This window comes from Lycium barbarum, chromosome 7 (assembly GCF_019175385.1).
Source record: "Lycium barbarum isolate Lr01 chromosome 7, ASM1917538v2, whole genome shotgun sequence".
NCBI classification, from domain to species: Eukaryota; Viridiplantae; Streptophyta; class Magnoliopsida; order Solanales; family Solanaceae; genus Lycium; species Lycium barbarum.
Window position 1 is genome coordinate 132,064,889 of NC_083343.1, and position 19,832 is coordinate 132,084,720.

The 19,832-nt window shown below is 39.1% G+C and overlaps 1 long non-coding RNA gene and 1 pseudogene across 1 annotated transcript; both read right to left on the reverse strand.

Moving 5' to 3' along the window:
* Nucleotides 1-1,380: 1,380 nt before the first annotated feature.
* Nucleotides 1,381-19,447, reverse strand: LOC132604493 (uncharacterized; annotated as a pseudogene).
* Nucleotides 14,885-17,471, reverse strand: LOC132602682 (uncharacterized). Its single transcript, XR_009567861.1, has 3 exons — nt 17,236-17,471; nt 16,258-16,323; nt 14,885-15,327 (listed from the first exon to the last, which is right to left on the reverse strand). It is a non-coding gene; the product is annotated as an uncharacterized LOC132602682 (long non-coding RNA).
* Nucleotides 19,448-19,832: the final 385 nt, after the last annotated feature.

Sequence of the window (19,832 nt, forward strand, 5' to 3'; positions counted from 1 at the left end):
TTAAGCAATAATTTGTTGTTTGTACACAAGCTCTTACACTATCTTTTGGGAAAAAGCAAAGAACAGAGCTTCAAGTAACTTGTTAGGGCTATTTTTTAACATGTTTTCTAGAAAAATTAATTTGTGTAAGCATAACTATCTTAAAAATAATTATTTTTAGACTAATGAGTGTGTGGTAGTAGCCCCTTCCTCTTGTTCACATAACCTGTATCACTGTTTTATTATGCAGTTTAACTCTTATCATTTCCTATTGTAATGCGAATGTATTATGTTCTCATTGTAACAATTCTTTTGAACTAACCTTCCAAAATTATTCGTTTAGTTTGCAGGATAGGAAATTCACCCTACCGTTGAATGATTCACTTTCAAGTTCTCGCCTTCGACCTGGGAGCGCACCTTACCCGCCTAAAGGAATTCTTATCTCCTTCATGTGGTCAAGAAGAGAGGGGAACTGAATTCTACCTCTACCTTTCCATTATATTACAGAGAAGTACATTCTCATCATGACATGGGCGGAGCCACCTCAGGCGAAGGGTGGTTAGGTGCACACCCTTCACCGGAAAATTACGTAGTATACATAGGTTAAATGTTAGTTATTATGAGTATATCTTTAATTTTGCACACCCTTAATATAAGTGAGAAAAAAATTGCACACCCTTCGTCAACTTCCTAGCTCCGCCACTGCGTCATGATCGATCCACATCCTAGCATAGTGACCGGCTTGCTTAGCATAGAAAACTAGCTTACTAAGGTAGTTATTTTTCCATTATGGAAATAGAAAGTAAAGGGATTTTTCCTTGATTGCACGAGCTAATTTGCCTCTTGTTGTCATTGGATGTGGATTTACAATCACTCAGTTAATTATTATTAGTATACACTACTAGCGCAAAACTATTTCACCACTAGTACAACCACAACATACACGGTGTAATCCACAAGTGGGGTCTGGGATATTTTACCATTAGTAAGTAGCTTAATCTGCTATAACATGTTACTACCTTGTTTTTGGAGTTACAATTTCATGTGTAATATAGAGAATTATCAGTAATTAGCTTTTAATGACCTAATAGTGTATAAATTATGCACGGTCGGATGTGATGGTAGCTGCTTCACTCTCTTCTGATCAAATGTGTGCCTGAAATTCAAAAATAATTCAATTGCGTAGCGACTATCTTTCTGTTTAAGGTATACGAATAGTTAATGGAACAGAAGCACAATGTGGCATTTTGAAATAAGCCAATTCACCTGAAGACCCAAAGAATGTGCCAGCAAGAAGAGCCCATTCAGTTAAGGTTATGTTTTAAAAACAGCGAAAGCTGTGGGAAAAGATTGAAGATATCACAAATACTATCTTATTTATTGAATTCTTGGAGATAGTAATGCAGAAAATTGGTATAAATATACTAGGGTAAAGTGGGATAATACATTGCAAGTTTGACCAGCTAGATATTTCTACTATGTATCACAATAACAAGATAAAAGATGAGCTACAATTGCTCACAGATTTGGAAACAAAGTCAACGAAAGACCGCTGCTTTTTCTCTATCTGATTTCCTTGCAATGTGTGACAGCAAGCTTAACATTTTGCCTCTGAAACTCAAGCACAAGCGCGCTATTTGTATTTACTGTTCCTTATGGATGCTATCTCCTGCAGTGCTACTTGCTGTTTGGGCTTGAATAACATACTGTCTCTGCAGATCGTTAAGTCTCTCCACCAATTCTTGGAAAGACGGACGACATTTTGGCTCACTGAAATGGACAAAACAGTAAAGTTGCATATCAGCTCAGTTCAAAAGATGATTACAAATAATGTGATTCAAAGCAAAATGGTTGCCCGGGCTGGCGCAGAGCTACATGGTCCTGATGGGGTTCAATTGAATTGCGTTTATCAAAAATTATACATTGTAGAAATAAGGTAAAACAATTGCATATGGGAAGCTTTAGGGGTCGTTTGGTAGGGTGTATATGAATATTACTGATTAAGGAGTTTATTAATGCTGAGATTAGTTATGCTAGAATTAGATATGTTGGTTTGTTGTATTAAATAATATGCATTGCATAATTTCAAAATAATACTGAATAGGGTGTATTAGAATAAGAATAGTACTGATATTGTTAATGCCATGGTTTATTATCTATAAGAATAACATTGAATAGGGTGTATCACTAACTAATCATAGGTTGAAAACATTACCAAACAAGGGATTAAATAATAACAAAGCTGATACCAATATTATTTTCTCTAATACCTCCTACCAAACGACCCCTTAGTGTAGTGTAAAGTGACTCAAAATTGCTTTAGGTTGTAGGTTAGAATTCCAGGTGTGGCTTTCTCTCATTTTTCTAAATTCCCTTGTAAGAATTCCTGGATCTGCCAACAGGCCAAGGCAGATGCTTTGCCATTGTAGTGAAAAGCTGAAGTGACAGGATAAGTTTATACTATAAGTTTAGTCAGAGAATCAGATTCGGCCAGTACTACTTATTAGTCACTTGTAAATGAAATGCACCAAACTTCAACCTCCTTCCAAAAAAATTTGTTCTTAAACATATTAGTAAAACCTTCAACGTCCCACACGTCAAATTTAAACTAATATCAAGCAAGAGACCCAGGTTACATATTGTTCATTAATGTCTCCTTTATTTTCTCTCAGATTAGCAAAGATGATAATGAATATGTTTTGAGGTCATCTCAGCCTTGTTTGCTAAGGACGACTCCTTCCTAACTTCAGAACATATTTGAATGTCAATGCAGTACGCCTCGAAAGTTTTCCAAATAATAATTAGAACATATTGTAATCTTCATGTAAAGAACGGATCTGGGGCCTAACTCAACCCCAAAAGCTAGCTCATGAGGGGAGAATTGTCCAAGTCCATCTAAGGAGACCACCCATCTCATTAACCACCGATGTGGGACATTTTTCATTCTTCAACACTTCAGCATATATCTTAGACATGACAATGCATTCCTCATAAAGCTATTTGCTTCAGCAAAGCAAACATGATGACAGAAAGAAGTACGATGCAAACCTATGCCAACAGCTCTCAATAATAGAAGCCCACTGTGGATGAACATCCTTTGGAATATCTAGCCGCTGATTCATGAATCCTACCGCTCCAATATGTTGGGTCCATCCCCTTATTTTAGGAAAGAAAACACTTCCCTTGTTTTGAGGAAGAAAAACACTTCCCTTGTTTTGAGGAAGAAAACATCTTTCTTTGGCAAATTGTCAAGTGCTTGCTTGAGTCACTAATGACATCAATAGGTTCATCTCATACCTATAAATAGGGAAGCTTTCTCATTTGCTATATGACACCAAAAATTGAAGAAGACAACACATCCCAAAGAGAGAAAAATCTAAGAGAAATACTCTTAGTGAAAGGCCTAAGTAAGAGAAGGTTTTTGAGAGAATTTTTAGTAAAAATTCTTGAGTGTAATTGGGATTGGGGTTGTGAGGTTGAGTGTTGTAAACACTTGTAATATTTCTTCTTTAATTAGATCTGCAGCAGCAACGTGGACGTAGCTCTCACATTGAGGGTGAACCACTATAAATCTGTGTGTGCTATTTATTCTTCGCTTACATCACGACGTAAGTAGGTTCTGTCTAAAGAGGTTGGTATTTAAGTGGTCCAGCTGTGACCCTCCAATCTTTCCTGCTTACAAAGGTCGGATTTGGGATTCAAAATCCTAACAACTGGTATCAGAGCAACAGGTTGTGTTGTGATTTAGAAACGATGGGAGGCGAAGATGGTACGATGCACGGCATCGGTAAATTCGATGGTATAGATTTTGCGTTCTGGAGAATGCAAATTGAAGATTATTTATATCGCAGAAAGCTTTATGAACCTCTGAGTCCGAAACCAGAGGAGATGAAGCAATCAAATTGGGATCTCCTCGACAGACAAGTTCTGGGAGTCATTCGGCTAACGCTGTCAAAGAACGTTGCTCACAACGTGGCAAAGGAGAAGACCACCGCAGATATGATGAAGGTATTGTCTGACATGTATGAGAAACCTTCGGCAAATAATAAGGTATTTCTTATGAAGAAACTATTTCATCTAAAGATGATGGAAAATGCTCATGTTGCTGCACACATAAATGAATTCAATACCATTGTAAATCAATTGTCATCGGTAAAAATTGATTTCGATGATGAAGTACAAGCTCTAATTTTGTTGCCATCCCTACCAAATAGCTGGGAGCCAATGAGAGCAGCGGTTAGTAATTCTGTCGGCAGTGACAAACTAAAGTTCAACGATGTTAGGGATCGTATCCTTGCTGAGGAGGTGCGCAGGACAGATTCTGGAGATGTCACGACCCAGCCCCGTGGGCCGCGACTGGTGCCCTACTTGGGCACCCAAACGGACAAACATACCAAATCGTCATATTAGCTTAGGCCAGTTTTCAAATTCATCACTTTAAACAGATCTGATAATCATTATCTTAAGCGGTCACACGTGCAACAATATTGCATCAACGTCAGAAGGGACGGCGAAATACACATCGCCGAATATATACACATATATACAAACATACAGGCCATTTAGGCCGCATCAAAATCTGATAGATTGGCGGAATGTACATCGCCAGATACAGACACACGTACAGACAATTAGGCCGTTTTGGCCATAATAGCAAACGGGACCGCATTGAGACGTAGATCATAGACAAACGAACACACACATGACCCATTTCCCACATATATGACTACAGGCCTCTACAAACCATAACAGAATCATATGACGGGATAGGGCCCCGCCGTACCCCAGATAGTCATACATACATATACAGAGACATATACAATGAAAGGTCTTTACCAAAAGTATGGGCTCCGAGTCAAAGGAGCACTCCAAAGTAGCAGAATGGATCCTACACTGGCGGGTCACCAGAACAAACGTCTGTACCTGCGGGCATGAAACGCAGCCCCCCGAAGAAAGGGGGTCAGTACGAAAGATGTACTGAGTATGTAAAGCATAAAGTACAGAAATCCAAACCATAACTGAAGTGAAGGGTACAGAGAGAAAATACCGGATCAATATATCAAAACCTGTACTGAAGACATATGTACATAATGCAAACAGAAATCATGCATAAGGCTCAGGAACGTGGTCACCACTCCGACGCTGGTGCCACAACACAGCATAACTCCAGAAGGTTTCAAATCTCCGTACAACCCCGTACATAACACATCATCACAACATATTATAAGCCATATCACAGCATAACTCCATAAACGGAACCCGGCCCTATGGCGAGGTCTCGGGAACCGTAACACAGCATACTGCCGAATATATCATAGTGCGCACGATCACAAAACCGGCTCGGGAACCGGCGAACGATATCATAGTAATGGGCACGAGCAGAGTAGTGCGGAAACCATATGCATATACACAATTTAATTCCAAGACTCGACAAATAAATACACGTATATATATATATATATATATATATATATATATATATATATATATATATATATATATATATATATATATATATATAGAGGTCAGAAGGTTCAAAATAGGTATCGAGTCTGTCAGAATTTAGTATACAAAAATATGAGCCTTTAAATTTACAAAACTTTCGAAAAATACTTCATAAGCCAATTTCTGAAAATTGTGCGTCGTTCACATTTAGGAGCTTTCAAATAACTTATGGAACAAATCAAACGGAGCCTTAAATTCATAGGCAAAGTCCCATCTTTATATCATACGAAAGTAGACTAAGTAAGACAAACGAAGGACGTCTCGGGACTAGTGGGCCCACCTCGGGTCAAATCGAGGTGGCGGACATAATTTACGAACATTAGACTATATGGAGTCGTCCATGTAAGTTTCAAAACGATTCTATCACATTTGGGCAAATTATGGATGTTCGAATAATTTTCCAACAAAACATAAGAATTTTAATTCAATTACATTGAATGAATAGTACCCAAAATCTAGCTCGGGTTTCTAAGAACAGGATTATCCCTGAGGCTCAAATCTCAACCTAGAATAACTAGGACATGCCAAAAGAAGAAATGGGTTAGCTTTACATACCTTATTCGCTCCTTACGCCTCTCCAAATTCAAATCCCGTTTCGTCCAAAATCTACAATTGGTCATAGTTGCCAAATATAAGTTTTAAGCTTTTAAATTCATATTGTCTACCGAAATTTTGGCAGCATTTCCCCTATAAATTCAACATCCCCGAGGGTTACTCGGCCATAATATATCAACAACAACAACCCAACGATGCCAGGAACATCAACAATCGACTAGAAACGCGTTCTAACATAAATAGTCTTCTTTTCCAAATATTGCAACAACTTCCAATCTAACTTACACTTTCAAATCAATATCAATATTTCCATATTCATATACTAATTTTAAGATCATTCAAACATAGGCCAAGAATATTCCAAGCCATATATCCAATATTCAACAATTCCATCAATTCCATATTCCATCCAAAATTCTTACATATACAACAAAACCATCACAACACATTTTCTACTTTCAAATTCATAATCAACAACATCAATCCGCACTTTAACAACTTCATTTCCATAATATCATAAAATCACACTAAGATGGCATGATCTTCTACAATCAATTTCAATGCCAACTTAAACCATTTAACCTTCATTTACATTATAAGGATCACAACGACACAACTAACACATTAAACAAAATTAGTTCATTTCCATTTTTCTCTTCCACACCACACGGCTCCATACCCATTTTACAACTTCAACCAAATTCATTCAACTTCCATTTCCAATATAAATTCCACCATAACCACAACTAGAATACAACATAACATTCAACTCATCTCACTTATACATTAACACACACACGGCCACATATACATATGCATACCCACTTTGCAAACTTCCATATTTCCATAATTTCTACTCATTTCTACATACTACAACATAAACAAACCTTCATAACATAAGAAAAAGGAATTAATTCTTACCTTTTCCTCCTATCTTCTTCACTTGACCAAGTTGTTAAATTGATGAAACAAGCTCTCTATCTTTCAAAATAATTACACCAAGTTGTAAAGGACCCTTGAATTAGTAGGAATACCACAAGAAAATGATTTTTGGGAGAAGATTTCAAAGGGGCAAAAGTTGAAGGTCATGGCCGAATGCCATGTTTCTCTTTGCTCTTGTTCTTGCTTTCTTATTTCTTGAAGTTTCTAAATGTTTCAAGACAACTTAAATGATCCCTTATATTAATTTGCCACATGGAAAATTCCCATGGGCTTGGGCCATCACACCATGGCCGGCCACCCCTCTCTATTGGGCCTTGATTTTTCCCTTTTTTTTTGGGCCTAACCCGGTTGGTCCCGAGTTGGGCCTAGCCCACTGACCTTTCGACCTTAAAACGTCCATATATCCTTGTACCGACGTCACCTGGGAACCCACGACCTATGGTTGGAAAGCTAACTCAATTATCTAAAACTTCTATTGCTTGGTATTTTTCCAAATTCCAAACTTATGATACCGTTTTTGCCCCTCAAAGTCAGGTCACCCGAAAACGTTTTCTTAAAAATATCCGTTTGGAGGGCTTCCACTTTGATTTGGCCCAAGGGTCCTTCATGAGTTGTGTTTAACTTTACATATGTGATTCATATGACTTTTCAGATGTTCCAAAAAAAATCTTGACGTGTGGGCCCCACCTCAGCAAATAATCCGACGTTCAAAAATACGGGATATAACAGGAGAGGCATCGACGAGTTATGCTTTTAATGTTGAAAACAGAAGCAGAAATTATGACAGAAACTACAATCGAAATAGGGGCAGATCGAAGTCAAGGAATGGCAGGGGTCAATCCAGACCAGGACGAACATTTGAGTGTTGGAACTGTGGAAAACCAGGTCACTTCAAGAAGAACTGCAGGGCGCCAAAGAAGGAGGACAACAAGGGGGCTGGAATCAACGCTGCTACGGAAGACATTGGCGATGCGTTGTTGCTATCGGTTGATAGCCTAATAGACTCTTGGGTGCTTGACTCAGGAGCGTCCTTTCATACCACCCCACATCATGATATAATGACAAACTACGTGACTGGGAATCTCGGCAAAGTTTATTTAGCCGATGGAGAGCCGCTAGACGTTATTGGCACGGGAGACATTAATTTGAAGATGTCAAATGGATCCTCGTGGAAGATTACAAAAGTTAGACATGTTCCAAAGCTGATGCGAAACCTGATCTCAGTAGGTCAGCTTAATGATGAGGGATATGATCTCAACTTTGGTAATGGGTCTTGGAAGGTGGCGAAAGGTGTTATGGTAGTTGGCCGAGGAAAGAAGATGGGCACTCTCTACATGACGACTAGCTGTCGTGATACTGTTGCTGTGGTTGACAACACAAAGAAGATAGATTTGTGGCATTGTCGGCTGGGACATATCAGCCAGAAGGGGATGAAGCTGTTGGTGACAAATGGCTTAATTCCGGAGCTGAAGACGGTGGACCTTCATACGTGTGAGAGCTGCATTCTCGGAAAACAAAAGCGAGTAAGCTTCTCAAATGCAGGCAGGGAGTTGAAGGTCGAGAAGCTGGAATTGGTGCACACAAACGTGTGGGGACCTACCACTGTCCCCTCTCTTGGAGGATCACACTACTACGTGACCTTCATTGATGATTCAACCAGGAAGGTGTGGGTTTAATTTATGAAAAATAAATCCGATGTGTTTAGTGTATTCAAAAGATGAAAAGCCATGGTTGAGAATGAAACAAACCTCAAGTTGAAGTGTTTGAGGTTCGACAACAGCTGAGAATACACTGATGGTGATTTCCAACGGTACTGTGCCGATAATGGGATCAAGATGATGAAGACTATTCTTGGAACGCCGCAACAAAATGGAATAGCCCAAAGAATGAACCGAACGTTGAACGAGCGTGCTCGGAGTATGAGAATACACTCTGGACTTCCCAAGACATTCTGGGCAGATGCAGTCAATACCGCGGCCTTCTTAATTAACCGAGGACCGTCAGTTCCATTGGATTTCAGAATTCCAGAAGAAGTCTGGAGTGGCAAGAAGGTAAATCTTTCATTTCTGAAAGTGTTCGGCTGCTTATCATATGTTCATAATGATGATACAGCTAGAAGCAAGCTTGATCCAAAATCAAAGAAGTGTTACTTTATTGGCTATGGTGACACCGAGCTTGGTTACCGATTTTGGGATGAACAAAATCGGAAGATCATCCGAAGCAGGAATGTTGTCTTCAACGAAGAGGTACTGTACAAAGACAAGTTGCAAAAAAAATTCAGAATGTCAGGACAAGGACTCGGAAATAGTCGATTTGAGGGACTTCCCGACACCTGAGCCGCAGCCAGGTACAACCGAGGCAGAGGAACAAACAATCCGAGAAGGTGCTGATGAAAGTGCCGATTCTGAAACAAATAAGCAGACGCCAATCACAGAACTACGTAGATCATCCAGGATCAGGAAGTCGATTCACAGGTACTCTCCATCCTTCAACTACATTCTACTCACTGATAGAGGGGAGCCGGAATGTTATGAAGAAGCAATGCAAGTCGATGAATCGACCAAGTGGGAGCTGGCAATGAAAGATGAGATGGATTCACTATCGGCAAATCATACATGGGAATTAGCCGAGTTGCCAAAGGATAAGAGGGCATTGCAAAACAAATGGGTTTATCGGATAAAGGAAGAACCCAATGGAAGCAAGCGTTATAAAGCAATGCTGGTTGCAAAGGGATTTCAACAGAAATAAGGCATCGACTATACAGAGATCTTCCCTCCCGTAGTCAAGATGGTGACTATCAGAACTGTTCTTGGACTGGTAGCAAAGGAAAATCTACATCTGCAACAGATGGACGTGAAAACTGCATTTCTTCATGGTGATCTAGACGAGGAAATCTACATGCGACAGCCGGAGGGATTCAAAGTCAAAGGAAAGGAGAATCTGGTGTGCAAACTTCAACAGAGTCTGTACGGACTAAAACAGGCTCCAAGACAGTGGTATTTAAAGTTTGACAGCTTTATGAAGAAAGCTGATTTTTCAAGGTGCGAGGCAGATCACTGTTGTTACTTCAAGAAATTTGAAGACTCGTACATGATACTGCTACTCTATGTCGACGACATGCTAATCGTAGGAGCAAACCTACAGGAGATTGATCGGTTGAAAAAAGGGTTATCGGAAGAGTTTGCAATGAAGGATTTGGGAGCTGCAAAGCAAATCCTTGGGATGGGAATCGATCGAAGCAAGAAGGGCATCAAACTCTCACAAGAATAATATGTGAGGAAAGTTATCAAAAGGTTCAACATGCATGATGCCAAGCTAGTCAGCACTCCCTTGGCTGGACACTTTCGGTTGTCAAAGGATCAGTCGTCGACAACCGAGGATGAGAATAAGCAGATGGACAAGATACCTTATGCATCTGCAATCGGTAGTCTTATGTATGCAATGATATGTACAAGGCCAGACATTGCACATGCAGTGGGAGTTGTCAGCCGATTTATGAGCAATCCGGGAAAGCAACACTGGGAGGCTGTGAAGTGGATATTCAGATATCTGAAAGGAAGCTCGAGTTCAGCTCTGTATTTCCGAAAATCAGAAACAGGATTGCAAGGGTATGTTGATGCTGACAACGGTGGTGATGTTGATAGCAGAAAGAGCACATTCGGGTATGTTTACACCTTCGGAGGTACTGCAATCTCTTGGGTTTCCAAGTTGCAAAAGATAGTAGCTCTCTCTAGTTGTGAGGCTGAGTACGTTGCTGTGACGGAGGCCACAAAGGAAATGATGTGGCTACAATCTTTTCTGCGGGAATTGGATCAGGACCACGAGGGAAGTGTGCTATATTGTGATAGCCAAAGTGCCATTCATTTGGCAAAGAACCCGGTCTACCATGCTCGAACGAAGCACATACAACTACGGTACCATTTCATTAGATCAGCTTTGGAAGATGGAGCGTTAGTGCTTGAGAAGATCGCAGGGAGTCAGAATCCAGCAGACATGCTGATAAAGGCAGTGACGATAGACAAACTGAAGCTATGTTCAGCTTCAGTTGGCCTGCACGAAGTATGAAACTAGGAAAGAGCTGCTGCATCGATCAAAGTGTGAAGACTAATTAAAATTAGCCTTCAAGTGGGAGATTTGTTGGGTCCATCCCCTTATTTTAGGGAAGAAAACACTTCCCATGTTTTGAGGAAGAAAAACACTTCCCTTGTTTTGAGGAAGAAAACATCTTCCCTGTCTTTGGCAAATTGTCAAATGCTTGCTTGAGTCACTAATGACATCAATAGGTTCATCTCATACCTATAAATAGGGAAGCTTTCTCATTTGCTATATGACACCAAAAATTGAAGAAGACAACACATCCCAAAGAGAGAGAAATCTAAGAGAAATACTCTTAGTGAAAGGCCTAAGTAAGAGAAGGTTTTTGAGAGAATTTTTAGTAAAAATTCTTGAGTGTAATTGGGATTGGGGTTGTGAGGTTGAGTGTTGTAAACACTTGTAATATTTCTTCTTTAATAAGATCTGCAGCAGCAACGTGGACGTAGCTCTCACATTGAGGGTGAACCACTATAAATCTGTGTGTGCTATTTATTCTTCGCTTACATCACGGCGTAAGTAGGTTCTATCTAAGGAGGTTGGTATTTAAGTGGTCCAACTGTGACCCTCCAATCTTTCCTGGGAACCTGCTTATAAAGGTCGGATTTGGGATTCAAATCCTAACACAATAACCTGAAAAAAAGTTGTTCTTTATATACCGCTATATGATGAAAAATAATCCTCACAACCTGAGCCAAACAACCGAATTTTATGGTATGTTTCCCAAATGAGATTTCAGAAATTAAAGATGAAAATACCTGCATTGAGTTGAGGTTATCCCAAGGGATCTTTTCAGTGGCGAGTTCCCATAGTATCACTCCAAAACTGTATATATCAGACCTAAATGCAAAGAAGGATTGATATTAAAATATGCACGAATTAATCTGCATAAAAATGCATAGTTGGCATACTTCTCATTTGAATGTTCACTGCGAAGAACCTCAGGAGCCATCCATTGAGGCTGTAAGAGAATTAACGTAGTAAGAGATATAAGTCACTTGAAGTTCAAATTAATACAGTAAGGAGGAGGTTTGAGTTCAAGCTGATACCGCTCCTTTACCCGACTTTGTTGCTAGATATGTTTCATATTTAAGACGTGACAGGCCAAAGTCCCCAACCTATTGATATTTTCATGGTGAGAATTTCTTTCCGCATATTAAAACCTCTTTAGTAATGAACATTGAGGAGATTGATGAGAAAGAGGAAAGAAAGACAGTAAGATGAACTGAAACCAGACCTTAACAGTCCAGTTCTTGTCCACAAGAAGATTTGAAGACTTCAAGTCACGATGAACTATAGGTGGGTTAAAACGATGAAGATAATTCATGCCACGAGCCTGAAAATAAGCAGCAAAAAGAAAACATGATTGTTAACCTAAAAGAATAAACTGGTAGCTCCAAATATCTCAAATAAATATTACTCCCACCGTTTCAATTTGTTTGTCTTAGTTACTATTTGGACAGTCAATGAATCATTTTTTCAAATACTTTCTAAGTATTTTAAATTTTTAACTATTGTGACTTATAGTACTTTTTATGAAGTTTCTAAATATGTAAATTTTATTTTTAAAAAGTTGAAGATTCTATGTCTGAATTGACACCGAACAGTAGTTAGTTTGACCCTGGTACTCCGAATCAAGCCACATATATTGAAACAGAGGGAGTATAAAACTAATAGAAAAGAATTTGATGATCAGCCACACATGAAAGGAAAAGACTGAAAAAAGGATGCTACTCATGGTAATATTTAATATAACTGGTGGTACCGATAGAATAGTCGAGTTGCATGGAAGCTGGCAGGATGTATATAAATAATTTGTGTATACATAAGTAACTGGTATTATGAATCTCGTAGTGACTTACTATGTCTAAAGCCATGCGGATTCGTCGTCTCCGTTCTAACTTGAATGAATTCTTGTGTAATAGCCTGAACAAACTTCCCCTGCAATAATGGAAAAGGTGAAACAGTTTATCAGTTGCACGCGAAAAATACTGATAAAGTCACAAGAATTAAGAGAAGAAAAACTGCTATGGAGTAAGGGGAAATAGAAACGGATTGTTCAGCATGAAGAATGTAGAGAATTACCGTGGCAGGAACTCTGTGACAATGCAGAGGCGTTGAAGTGAAGTTATTGCACCCATAAAAAGAAGAATATTTGGATGTCGAAGTTGTTTCATAAGAGACACCTTCAAAAAATAAGCATTGGCTTAAGTCTCCATGCACTAGTATCAGGTACAAAAAGCCTTTTCCAAGACATACTATGATTGAGTCGTTTCATTGTAGAACTATTTTCTTTGGCAATTAATCCTACTTTTATCGGATAGCATTTGGGTTGGAACTCCAAGCGGAAGTTGATCAAAATTAATAGAATACAAAAGGTAGGTTCAGAACCAAGACTCAAACAAGAGAAGAACTCGAAGAAAGAAAGCTCTCAATCATTGTTCCTTGTTTAAGTGAATAATGCAGGAGGTGAAGGACGTTGATTCACTATTAGCACTAATTTTACCACCTATTGTGATAGTCTCTAATGAACTGGCAAATGGTATTTTGTTTTTGACACACTTTGTTCTCATTATTTGCAAATTACTCTTCGCATCGGTCCTGCATTAACTGGGATTGATTAGGATAAAAGGTTCAAATTTTCCAGAAATCACAGTGACAGGGAACATAAAAAGCTCTGCCTAGTGCTCAGTGCGTATCTTCCAGCTCCGTCCTTCTCCTCAACAATTCAAACCATATAATTGGTAGACAATATATTGCTGGTGAGTTTTGACCTTTGTTCACTGCATCCAGGACCTCATTAAAAGCTCCAACAATTTTATGGTAATCTCTAGGAAATAACTGGAAGACCGTCATTATGATGGTCATATAGCTTAAAGTCCTATTGAAAAACAATATTCAACAGGAAAAAGGAAAAGCAAAAGCAAAAGCATTTCATGACAAATTTATGAGAAACAGACTGACCTCCTGTTTGAAGGAATATATCACTTCATCAGAATATTCTTGCTTGGAAAATAATTTAACAGCGACATCCTGCACAACAAAGAAATCATTATGTTACAAAGGAGAAAATGGTAACCTACAAATGTATATTCAAACAAATGATATGTTATACAATGACATCTAATCAACATTGTAGTATCTCTAGAAATACTTGACAAATAATTGCTTAGAACATTCTGTCTCACAGGAAGTTTAATGAACGGAAGAGGCAAGAGCAAAAAAAAAAAAAAAAAAAAGAGGCAAAGAACATACTGATTCATACCACAGGCCATGATAAACAGTTCCACAAGAACCTAGAGAAACACACATAAAAGGAAAAGTGAGTTGAAAAAGTAAAACAAAAGGTGACAGTAAAAACTGCCAAATGCATAAGAATATCATAGCTATAAAGCTTGCTCGGATTATTCATAGCAAAATTTACCAGTTAGCTTCGGTAATGGATATACAAAGGTTTAAGCGCAATTGACTACTAACTTCTGATTATCGTTCACAATGGAAGCATCTACAGTGTCAAGAAATAGAAAATGAAAGTAAACTACATCCTTGCCTGATTCAAAAGATTCTATGATCAAGTTTGGAATAACTGATAGACTTGTCTTTGACAATGTAACCTATAAAGGGAATTTCACATACCTTCTCCAATATTTTTGTCACGACCCAGCCCCGTGGGCCGCGACTGGTGCCCTACTTGGGCACCCAAACGGACATACAAACTAAATCATCATAGCAAAGCTTAACACGGATTTCATATTCATCATTTTTAAAATAGAGTTGAGAACGAATATTATCTTGCGCGTACAAAACATCATATCAGAATCAGAAGAGGCGGCGGAATATACATCGCCGAACATATGCACATATATCAAAAAGCCGGCAAGGCTGTCAAATGTATCAAAAGCCGACAAGGCTGTCAAATGGCACAACGGCCCAAAACACATACAGGATGCACGCCGACAAGACTGCCATAAACATACACAAAATGCACGCCGACGAGGCTGCCATAACAAATGAGATCATACAAACACACTTGTACAGAAGTAGGCACACACACCCACAATACATCTACAGACCTCTAAACAGACAAACCGAATCATATGGCGGGACAGGGCCCCGCCGTACCCCTGAACAAATACATATATACATAGCGAACAAATATATATACCAAAATGTGCGCTCTGAAATGAGAAGAGCACTCCAAACAGCAGAAGAGGGTGTCCTAAATGGGTAGATCACCAAACTGTGCGTCTGTACCTGCGGGCATGAAACGCAGCCCCCCGAAGAAAAGGGGGTCAGTACGAAATATGTACTGAGTATGCAAAGCAGAATATACAAAAAACAAACCTGAGGCATAGACGAAACAGAAGTGCCGAACATAAGTACAAACCCAATCATATCCAAATGTTTAGTTTAGAAAAAATACAAGTCATGCATAGGGTACAAAAGAATATGGTCGCCCGCCCGTCGATGGTGCCATAACACAGCATAACACCGGAAAGTCTCAAATCTCCGTATCTCCGTCACATATCACATCACAGCATAACGCCATACCCAACATAACACCAAATATAAGTGGAACCCGACCCTCTTTTGCGAGTAGCTCGGTGAACCATAAACACAGCATAACTCCGGAGTATATCAAAGTGCGCACGATAACAGAACCGGCCCGGGACTCGGCGAAGGAATAACAGAATGCACGAGTAGAGTCGTGAGTAGTCATATGCATAAAATCATAAATTCAAACATAAGCAAAATGATCAAACTTGAAATTCGAAATAATAATCATAACAAATTCTTTCAAAAAATTTCCGAATTACATAAAGGAAAGTCGCGGGACCCACGGACGGGTATTGACCCGAGTCGGGCCCGCCTATAGAAAATATATTCATCATATGCTATATAAACTCTTACCAAAATATTAAAGTAATCCGAACCTTTCGGAGGAAGATATGGCGTTTATAGCTCGGAATTCTTTAAAACAACTTATTGTGCAAAGTTTGGAAATCAATTTCTTCAAAGGCATAATTGTTCATATTTCATCATATCATACATAGGAATGCCAAAGAATATATGTAAAGATCATAGCGAACTCGGATTTCGAATTTAGGATTTCCTTAAGGCTAGTAGTCTAGCCTATTTACAACTAAAGCATGCCAAACGAAAGAAGGGCTAAGCTTTACATACCTCGTACGCACTCCAAGCTAGCCGATCTAAAGTAAATTCCAATCTACGCCTCGGGCTCCCCAAGGTCTACAAATAGGCCAACGAATACCAAACATTAGCTAAGGGCACTTAAGCCATTCATTCCAACTAATCATTAAATTCTACAGAAAATTCGACAGCATTTCCCCTGTAAATAGGCCATCCCGAGAATTTAACTCGCTCAAAATCAACAACAACAACCACAATAACCAACCTAGCAACATCAATAATAAATTCGGAAGGCAAAATAACATTAATAGCTCTCTTTTTCATCATTCGACAACTTTCCAATTATTGAATTCAATGGCTTACTTTCAAGCCACAATATCGTTCGTACATTCGATTATTAACCCAAATCCATACTAACAACATTCAAGAACACTCTAAACAATTCACATAATTTTTCCAACAAGCCAATAATTTTTCTCCAAGTGGCCGAAAACAGTCCCCTTAGCCGAGAGCAGCCCCCTATTTTCTTTCCTCATTTTTCAAGTCATGTTTTGTGTCACAATCCACAATATATCGATGTCATTTTCACAAATATACGACTTACATCAAACGCATAATAGGACCCAAATCAGCCCACAAAATCTCAACATCATTCTTGAGTCATTAAATGCTCAATTCCAACTAGAATTCATAACGACGACAACTAAAACACTAAGCGATATTAATGCGATTTTTGACAAACATTTGGGACCATGCACGGCCACACCCACATATATACATATAGATGGTTCTAATTTATTTCTTCGCTCTACGACAATCAAACATGCTACAAGGAATTTAATTCATCAATTTTGTCACAACACCCATTTACATAACCACACCCATACACACGGCTAACACACCCATCACACACCCCACTTCCAACATACTATATTTCATGATTTTCATCCATATTAACATAGCATAACATGAATTAAACGTCCATAACACATAAACAAGAGCAAAACTTACCTTTCCTTCTTCAATTCCACAAATGGCTAGGGTTTGCTATTTGACACAAAGGATGGTTGGATGACCCAAACGATACTTCCACGCCACTTAGGGACCTCCAAATAGTGGGTTTATACCAAAGAAATAATTTTTAGAGAGGCAAAAATGGGACTTGATTTTCCATGGCTCTAGCCGTGAGCCTCCTTGTTGGAGCTCTTCAACTTTTGTTATTTTTGTGTAAGTGTAAAATGATAGAAAGATGACTTGAAGTCATCTTTTTAAGTCCACAAAATATCTCTACTAGTTTATGCCCCACACATGTGTTGGACCAATTAAAATTGGCCACACAATGTGTGGGACCTTTTTGTGGACCACACGGCTACAAAGCCATTTTTGGGCAAGATTTTTAATTCCAATTTTATGAATTGTGGTCCTAATTTTTCCTAAGTGTTCAATGCCATCAATTTCATATTCAACTTATGTCTCAAAATAAAATCGAATGGTCAAAAGTCCCGACTTCAAATCCCGGAATAGTCTTGGCCTCAAATTATCATAGTTAATCCGGGTTGTCCCAATGTATAAAAATACGGGACGTAACAATTTTCTCCAATTGTTAAGTCCTCCCACAAGATTTCGTAATCCAGGGAGTCAGTATCCGTGTCCACCTTATTAACAGTGCTACTTTCGCTGCTTCCACAGCTACTAGCACTGCTTGTGCTGTTGACACTAAATGAAGAAGACCAGAATCCCGAAGCTTCATTGGTGGTTGAACAGTTAGTATCATTAAGCTGATTGTCTGGTTTTAATTCATTATAACTGTTACTTTGATTAAACTCATTGTCTTGGTCATTGTTTAGCCAACGCCGTAAAAATCGTGTAGTCCTTGCCTCCGAGGCATCTCACTCGTTGCCTTTCCATGACCATGGTAAGCTCTTCTTCGCCATCCATTCCTCTGCCTTCGAGGTGATAATCTTATAAATCCCTTGTTTTCCCCCACTCTCATCCCCAGAAAATGCATGGTTAGAATAATGAGTATCTCCATTTCCACCTTGATGTAGCACGCTGCTCTCTCCTGTCTTTATTTTTGACTTAACCTTGTCGCTCACCTTTGAGGCCTGTTATGAGGTTTCGTCATGTAAGCATATAATGCCACCCTTACATACAGACAGTACACAGAACCAAAAGAAAGTAAAAGAAAACCATACTAACCAAATTAAATATTTTGGAGGCAATGGCAACTTGCAGGGGCTGCTGGGGATCAACTCCAAGTTTCGAAGAAGCAAGGGCTGAGTCTCTAAGCTTTGCATTAGTTTCCAACTGCTTCGCACCCATCGATGCAAGCCCTGTTTCTTGGAAAAGCCTCACATCACTCGATATGGTGATAACACCGATGAAAGTATCATCGTCGTCATATAAAGGGGAACTGGTAGCAAAGGCTATGAATCTATCCCCTCGCTTATTCTTAACTGGAAACTGTCCAGTCCAACTCTCACCCCTCTTCACTTGGTGAACAATGTGATCATCATCATCATAATCCCCAGCATCTGTTAGGAGCTCAATAGGATTTCGTCCAAGAGCTTCTGCAGCAGAATAACCATATAGTTGTTCAGCAGTTCGATTCCTGTGGAACAACGGCTCAAATTACACTCCTATGTTAATAACATTGAACGAACGTGACAAGCACCAATAAGGTCTAACAAAGGTCAAATAAAATATTCTCTCTATCTGTACAAAGTGTTTTGTGTTCAGCGATGCAACAATTTACTAGTTAACTAAAAAGCAAACTCAGATAATTACAGACACAAACTCAATCTCTCCCACGTCTTTTCTCTCCCAAGTCCGAATGAACAAAAGGAAAAGAAAAGGCAAAAGATAGGAAGTCTACTTCACTTACTCACCAGTAAATTAAACGATAGTTGACATCAAGTATATGCAATGCTTGTCCCATTGACTGTAATATATTCAAATAGTGTCTATCATTAAACTTCACTGCATAAGGGTCAACACCAGCCCTAAAACAAGGCGGCTGTTGTGGGGAGATGGAATGGGACCTTTGTCTCTGTGATCTTTGATCATCAGAAATCGTGATCTTAGGCCTCTCCTGCTTTTGGGCATGCCCCCTCTCCAGTTCTTGGATCTTCTTTAGCTGCTCTTCAACTGGTGATGTTGGTTCCTGAGCCGATGTTGTTGTCTTATCCATTTCAATTCAAGACTCCAAGATTGATCAAACCCCACTTCAGATTCAACCAATTTGACTTTCCTCCCCCCCCCCCCAAAGCTCTGAGGAGAACCAATAGGAATGATCTATGACTAATTCCACTGACACCCCAATATATATCTGTGTCTATATAGCCTTTTTTCTTGATAACCGAGAATCCCCAAGCGGGCAAGGTTTGAAACTCGATAGACAGTGGGCCCGCTCCTCTTTCTTTATCACTTATATACCAGGTTTTTTTCTATCCTGTGCATAACCCATACATCATGTGTTGCGCTCTTACACTAGACAGTCGTGGGGGCATGTCTATATAGTCATATACAAACCAATATCTGTAAATTTGAAGTGCATTTCTTGCTGAAATTTAAAAAAAGTGGCCCTTTGAGTTCAAGAAGCCACCTAT